Here is an 8,240-nt window from a genome sequence, read left to right as displayed (position 1 = left end):
TATGTATATTATTAATTTACATTTTATATTTATTTAAATGCTACTTTGAGATATTTTATGCATACATATGTAATATTATATATATATATATATATATATATATATATATATATATACATATGTACATATATATATATATATATAAAATGATGAAATGATGGATTTTTTATTTAGAACAGTAAACTAACACTTGCAATATTTGGTCAGTCAGTGTACACTCGACTGTTTTCCGCCAGAATCCAGGATCGCTTGAATCCACGCCGTGTTTTCCTTCCGCCCGCAGCGTGTCTGTGGAAACAGAAAGAGCTGGATGTAATGTGACACTGGAGCCGAGAGATCATGAGAGAACACACCACACTTCAGCAGCGCCGCGGATAATATCACCCCTCCACCGGCGGGATTTAACCGGTAAGAGCCTCTTCAGCTGCTTCGGGATGGTTCTGTTCTGGTTCTGGTTCTGGATAATGAAAGAGTTTATCACCTCCTTCCTGCGGGATCGGACCGGGACTCGCGTGCAGTCCGGCGGGATGATCGGGATCGCGATGCGCCGTGATTCGGATCATTAATTGATGTTCGGATGATTCAGGCGATTCATTCTGCTCGGTTCTGCCGATTTTACACACATGCCTGAACCGATACGCGTTTATTCCATTCATAAAATCCGGCATGTTTTACTGCATTCGTTAAATGTTTGCGCTTGCACTTTACGTTAGTCCTAATTTTAATATCCTGCTTTTATTTGCACAACTAAGTACTTTATGTGTTTGTGTGAACATTTCTTGTTGCATTCGTCACTACCACAATAGTTAGTTATAGTAACTTACAGTGTGAAGTGTTAGCTCAGTTTTCTTAAAGTGAAAACACTTTAAGCAAACTTTTAAAGTCATAAATGTGTTTTTGGGGGTATAAAGTAAAAGCAGGTGTGTGCATGTTTATGTGGTTTATGAGGACACAAATGTGTATGATGACATGGGTATGACATAGATATTACAACATAAAGGTGATTTATTTATGAGGACACTTTGGTGTCCCCATAATTCAAAAGGCTTATGAATCATACAGAATTAATTTTTTTGAAAATCTAAAATTGCACAAAGTTTCCTGTAAGGGGTAGGTTTAGGTGTACAGTTTGTACAGTATAAAAACCATTACGCCTATGCAGAGTGCCCATAAACCATAAAAACCAATGTGTGTGTGTGTGTGTGTGTGTGTGAAGATGCTGCTGTTTCACGCCTGGACATCTGTGCAGAAACCTTCCTGCTTTTCTCTAGTTGAGTCATTGACCAGCCTTTAAATTCCACTTTACTGTGAGTGGACTTTAGTCACCAGTGATTGTACAGAGTTGCATAATGTTCTGTTTGTTCTATTGCAGTTTATGCATAATTAAAAACAAACTCATCCCTCATTCCTGGTTGAGTGTGCTTTTGCTCGGAGAAGCGAGTGATGTAAGCCAATGCGAGCTCCGATCCCATCTCTGGTGTGTTTGTGCACTCGCTGTCCAGGAACAGGAAGAGCAGACGTGATTCTGAGGAGGCCACGCTCTATTCGTCCTCCTTGAGTGTGTAGCGAGGGGGTCGTCTGTCCTATTCAGCTGTAGATGTGGACAAAAGACACATTGACACTGAGCGGTGTTGTAGCACGTGTGTGTTCGATCGTTGGTTAACTCTGCTTTCAGTCTTCACACACACTGCACTCTCAGAAAAAAAGTCAAAAACTGTCACATGGGCAGTACCTTCTCAAAAACTATTTTTATTGTACATACTGATATGTGCCTTTAAAACACCAATATAGACCCTTAAGGTACAAAGGTGTACTTTTTGAATAAAAAGGCGTTATCAAAAGGCTGAGGGGCTTTATCAAGTCAACGCTGGTGGGAATGTCCCTTGGATTGAGCGTGAAGGTAAACTGTTGTGTTTTACCAGAGTAAACAACATCCTCTTGTTGCTCTGTACACACTAAAGTGGCTACAGTCGTCCAGAAGGTGAGAGAGGTCTTATTTTGGCTGTGTTTTGGGTGTGTAACCTGCGTTGAGATAATCTATCTCGCTCCGCTGCGATTAGACGCCCACGAGTCGGTCTACATCAAACACACACACACACACACACACACAGAGGTCAGGTCAGGTCAGATGGCCAGCGGACACCCAATGCTGAGATCTGTGGAAAGGTCACTGACCTCTGCCTTCATCCAAAAACACATCCGTTTGCACAGATGCCACACAAACACACCACCTCCTAAACAATATCCTGGTTAATTATACACACATCATTTACTAAAGACGTATGCTTGCTTAATGACACCTGAATACATGCACTGATCAAGCACCAAATGTGGCTAAAATGGGAAGTACCATGTAAGTATTATTTCTTTGGATGCTTTGTTTAGTTGTGCACAGTAAAGCCCTAGATGTAAGCTATATTTAAATTGATCACCACTCTACCTGAGACAGATGTTCTTTATCCATTGCATTGCATCTCCACCGTTTATGAATTGTTGTCCCCTGTGCATGCATCAGACAGATGTGTTTGGGTATTTCAGAGTGTCTCAATTGTGCTGTCCGGTGTGTGTTTTGGTCCAGTGTTTTTAGATGTACAGTACAGACCAAAAGTTTGGAAACATTACTATTTTTAATGTTTTTGAAAGAAGTCTCTTCTGCTCATCAAGCCTGCATGTATTTGATCAAAAATACAGAAAAAAACAGTAATATTGTGAAATATTATTGCAACTTAAAATAATAGTTTTCTATTTCAATATACTTAAAAAAAAAAAAAATTTATTCCTGTGATGCAAAGCTGAATTTTCAGCATCATTACTCCAGCCTTCAGTGTCACATGTAACATCCAGTCTATCACATGATCATTTAGAAATCATTCTAATATTCTGATTTATTATGAGTGTTGGAAACAGTTCTGCTGTCTAATATATTTGATGAATAAAAGGTTAAAAAACAACTGCATTTATTCAAAATAAAAAAATAATAATAATTCTAATAATCTATATTCTAATAATATATTTTCTTTACTATCACTTTTTTATCAATTTAACACATCCTTGCTGAATAAAAGTATTGATTTTATTTCAAAAAAAAAGAAAGAAAAAAATTACTGACCCCATATTACTGACCAGTATATTGTTATTACAAAATATTTATATTTAAAAATATAGCTTTTTTTTTTTTTTTTTTTTAAAACTTTTTGATTCATCAAAGTATCCTAAAAAAGTATCACATGTTCTGAAAAAAATATTAAGCAGCAGAACTGTTTACAACTTTGATAATGAATCATCATATTAGAATGATTTCTAAAGGATCATGTGATAATGATCCTAAAAATTCAGCTTTGCATCACAGAAATAAATGATCATTTAAAGTATAATACATTTAAAAACAATTATTTTAAATTGTAATAATATATCACAATATTACATTTTTTTTCTGTATTTTTGATCAAATAAATGCAGGCTTGATGAGCAGAAGAAACTTCTTTCAAAAACATTAAAAATAGTAATGTTTCCAAACTTTTGACCTGTACTGTACGTGTGAGATTACGTGTGTTTGTGAGAGCTGTGTAGCTCATCTGCAGTCTGTCAGCACACACTGGCTGAATTGAAAGTGTCTCTCTTTGACTCGATGCACTCAGCCAAATGGGTTTGATACACCAGATCCTTCAGGAAAATTGAGAAGAATTGCCAAGCTGGTGTCTGAGTGCACCGGATCCAGTTAATGGACATCCAGAGACCGACAAAACAAACCTCTAGGAGTTCGTCCTGTAATCACTGCATGTTTACATCATAGACTGATTACACTTAAAAAAATAAATAAAATAAAATAGCTGTTGGTATTATTATAATAATGCTAGTTGGACAGATTAGACAAATATTACTTTTGTACTGTAAACAAACAAATTCATATTCTAATATTTAATAATACTACTATTATTATTATTCAATATTACTACTGTACTGTAAAGTAAATGGAATATTTTATAAAACATTATTTGTTTAATAAAGTAAATATAAAGTGTTATTTTAATAAATTAAATTTAAAAATAAATATAATGTGAAATATTGAAATTAGTATTTAATTTTTATTTCATAGTACATTAATAATAATAAATTATTATTATTATTATTATTATTATTATTATTATTAAAAAAGACTATTCTATTAATTAAATACTCAAAAATTGAATTTCATAAATTGTTGCTTGTATATTAAAATATAGAGTGTTACTGAATTAAAATCAAAAATGTAAATATATTTTTAATATTCTGTTTTATTTCATAGTACATTAATAATAATAATTGTTGTTACTGTTATTTAAACGTACTACTGTACTATGAAATAAATGGAATGTTTCACAAAATTTTATTTGTAAAGTAAAACAAAGTGTTATTTAATAAAAAATAAATATTTAAATTATTCAATTGTTTTTCATAATACATTAATAATAATAATAATAATAAATATTGTTTAACTCTTTGCATTATTATTTTTTTTCTGTTAATAAAAATAATAATAATAATGATATGATTATTATTATTAAATATTAGTATTGTACTATGAAATAATGGAATACTCCATAAAATATTATTTGTAAAATATGATTAAATACTTACATACTGTATAGCAGTTTTCATAGTACATTAGTTATATTAGAAGAGTAATACATTTCTTGTATTATTTCATGTCTTAATTTTTTCACTTAATTTTTGCAGAAATGAGGCAGTCATATGTTAATGAGCTCATGGTTGGCTTCAGAAGATGATCTGTGTGCGCCGGAGCTGTGAATGTGAACAAATGCTGTTTTTGTGATCCTAGCTGTCTGACGGACTGACGTGGGTTCAGATGTTTCAGTCAAACTCTCAGTGACGTGATGCTGTTCGCTGTCCTCTCTGTCGAGCTTCTGAACACAAGAGTGATTTTATCGGTTGGCAGCAGCCGGTGTGTTTTCAGTCTGTGAGTCAGTATGAAACGCTCGCTAAACAAGCACTTATCAGTGCAGCGCTCATGCGCTCTGGTGTTACTGTGTGTGCGCTGTTATGAGACACAGACGCTTCCTCACTTACACACGCTGGTCAACATACGATCATAAGAATTCCTCAGTGATGTCATTACCGGTTATTTTTGTAAGTTTAGTTGCACCAGCCCTTTTTATAGTCTTAGTTAAAGCTAGTTTGTTAGTATTTTGTACTTAATTTGGTTACCCTATTTATTCTTAAAGGTATAGATCACCCAAAAATGAACACGAATGAAAAAGAAGACTTCATAATTAATACAAATTGTAATAATTTCTCTGTGTTTTGGTTTTTGTCCATCCACTGGACAATGTTCTTCAAATGGAAACTTATGAGTTCCTTAGAAGAAAGTCAACAGAGAAATAAAGGATGACAGAACTATTATTAATTTTTGGGTGAAGTAGAAATTGTATAAGCTTTCTGTAATAGTATTTTTATTATTATTTAAAATGATTAATTATGTATTAATTCATAATTTTTTTAATTATTTAAAATTTGCATTTTTATTTGAGTTATTTTATAACTTTGGATAATAATTCTTACAGTCTGTGAAAAGTCATGCATTTCAGTTTACTTTGATGCGACTGATTTTTCCAAAATTCTAAATTTACTGAAATAATTCTAAATTTACTGAAATAAATTAATAAAAAACATGAACTATAATAAATGGCATTTAATATTCACTAGCTGTACACTACCAGTCAAATATTTGTAATAATTATGTTTTAAATGCTTATGAAAGAAATCTCTTCTGCTCACCAAAGCTGCATTAACGTAATCAAAAATACAGTAAAAATAGTAATGCTGTGAAATATTATTACAATTTAGTTTTCTGTTTGAATATATTTTAAAATGTGCTGGCATGTTATAATTATTTAAAATCATGTGAAACTGAAAAAAAAGATCTTAGATTTATTCAGGAATAAATTGCATTTTACAGTATATTTACATAGAAACAATTATTTTTAAATGAAAATAATATTTCACAATTTTACTGTATTAACTTTTTGATCAAATAAATGCAGCGTTGGTGAGCAGAAGAGACTTCCTTCAGAAATGTTAAAAATAATAAAAAAACATTCCCCTTGTATGTAAGTTAGTCAGGGGCAATAAATAAATACTAAGAAAAATGGACATTTATTGACTACTTTTGCGTTACACATGAGATGTGCATGAAGAGCAGATCAGCCTGTCAGCTGACTCTGAGGTTTTTGGTGTAATATATTGTGATTGGAGATGTTTTGAGGGCAGTTGCTGGTTGTTAGATGTGTGTGAGGCTCAGGGTGTGTCTGAACACGTTTGATCTTCACGTCTGTGATCTTCCATCACAAATCCTGAGCGTCTGCAGACCCCTGACATGATGACGTCTCGCCTGACTGCGTCTCCATCACAATGAAATGGAAGCGTTCCAGTGCGCTGAACAGCCATTACTCCCCTTCATCCTGAGAGATGGTCGTCTGTGTGTGTTCGCAGAGAATAAACAGCCAGAGGTGTGTGTTTCTGTAAGGGTGGAGCTGTATTCGTCTCTCAGCGATCAGTGATCGAGGTGCAAAAGCTCATAAAGTGAGGGAATGAAGCGATGGGAGGAGAAGGAAACGTGAGGAGGATGAAAGTCAGTCACTTATGAGATCAGGACCACAGAGGCATCCTGTGATTGTTCACACTGATCTCTCTTATGATTCATGATTCTAGACGCTTTTTTGTTGTGATTAAAATCAGCTACGTAGCTGAAGCATTGTTATGATACTGATTCATAATGCTGATAGTTTTGATTGGATGAGCTGTGTTTGAAGTTGTCGAATAAAAGCTGCTTACGCCACTTCAGTTCACTTCTGTGTTCATGCAACAAATGTGAACAGGCTGCTGTTAAAATACGAAATCGGTTCTCTTGTTTGTGCCTGTAAAATACATATATAAAAGCCTAGTTGCCTAGGCAGCATTTTTCAATTTTGTTTAAAGTTTACGTAGTAGAACTAAAATTAACTAAATTTAGACTAAAGTTAGACTTAAAATTAACTAAATTTAGTAGTTAACTAAAATTAACATTTAATTAAAATAAAAATTATAATAAAAATGATATAAACATGCAACAAAAATACTAAAATTAAAACTGAAAACTTAAAAATAAAATCTCTAATCACATTTAGATTTTTATTACTTGAAATAAAATAAAAATTAACTAAAATCAAATTAAATCTTTAAAAAATCTTATTTTATTTCAGCTATTTGCCAAACCAGCATATTTATTTTATTTGACAAGTTTAAGTACTAAAATAACTAAAGCTAATTTAACTAAAACTTCATTTAAAAAAGATGTTATATTAAAAAAACAATTATATGAGAAAAACACACAACAAAATGCTAAAATTTAATTTAAATGAAAAAAGAAAATATAAACATTTAATTGTGTGGAAAAAAGTTATATATATAGAATTTTTTTTTTTTTCTCGTTGGTTATAGCAGCACCCTGTCTGGCTCCAAAGTAAAGATGTGAGGAGAGAGAAGCATTGCTTCATTTATTAATAAACAATCAAAATGAATAAACATGTTAACATTTATTAACATGCTGAAAGCGCTGCATATTACCAGTGTTTAGTTTCATGCTCTAATGACAGAGTTATATGAGACGGTCATATTGCTTTAAGAATTATTGTTTCTTTTTTTAAAATACTGATGTTATAATAATGCAGCAGTGCTTTTTTCGTCATATTTGTTTAACAGTCGGCATACTTCAATTGAAATTGTTTTTGTATATGGCTTCGAAAACGCGCATGCGATTTCAAGAATCACATTTCAAGGCACAAATCTGCCATAAACAGAATTATAATGAGAACTTTATAGAAACCTAGCCTATAGTATCTTAAATTTTGTCCTTTTCTGTGTTTCAGCTCTCTGTTATTAAAGTTCACTGGTGTTTGTATCCTATTGTGCAGATACAAGTTGTAATGTTACGTCTATGTTATGTATGTAAGTTATCTGATTAATATCATAAGATGTGTCATAGAAAGGCCTTCGGTTTATTGGCATAAAGTCCCTCAGTTTAACCCCAGGCAGCTATTCCTTTTTAGATGCTTCTTTTTTAATAACATTGCTGCATCATAATCATAATCTAACAGTGTTCTTATGTGTTCATGTTTTCATAGACAGGTTTTCATGTCATAGGCCTATTTTTTTTTCATTTTTCTTCATATATTTTCATTATCTCCATTCGATCAATCTACAGC

The 8,240-nt window shown here is 32.5% G+C and overlaps 1 pseudogene; it reads left to right on the top strand.

Annotated features, from left to right (window-relative positions):
- The first annotated feature begins 243 nt into the window (after positions 1–243).
- Positions 244–8,240, top strand: part of LOC122139107 — a 37,047-nt pseudogene continuing 29,050 nt past the window's right edge.

This window comes from Cyprinus carpio, chromosome B12 (assembly GCF_018340385.1).
Source record: "Cyprinus carpio isolate SPL01 chromosome B12, ASM1834038v1, whole genome shotgun sequence".
Classification (NCBI taxonomy): domain Eukaryota; kingdom Metazoa; phylum Chordata; class Actinopteri; order Cypriniformes; family Cyprinidae; genus Cyprinus; species Cyprinus carpio.
This window is presented reverse-complemented; position numbering and strand designations above follow the sequence as displayed.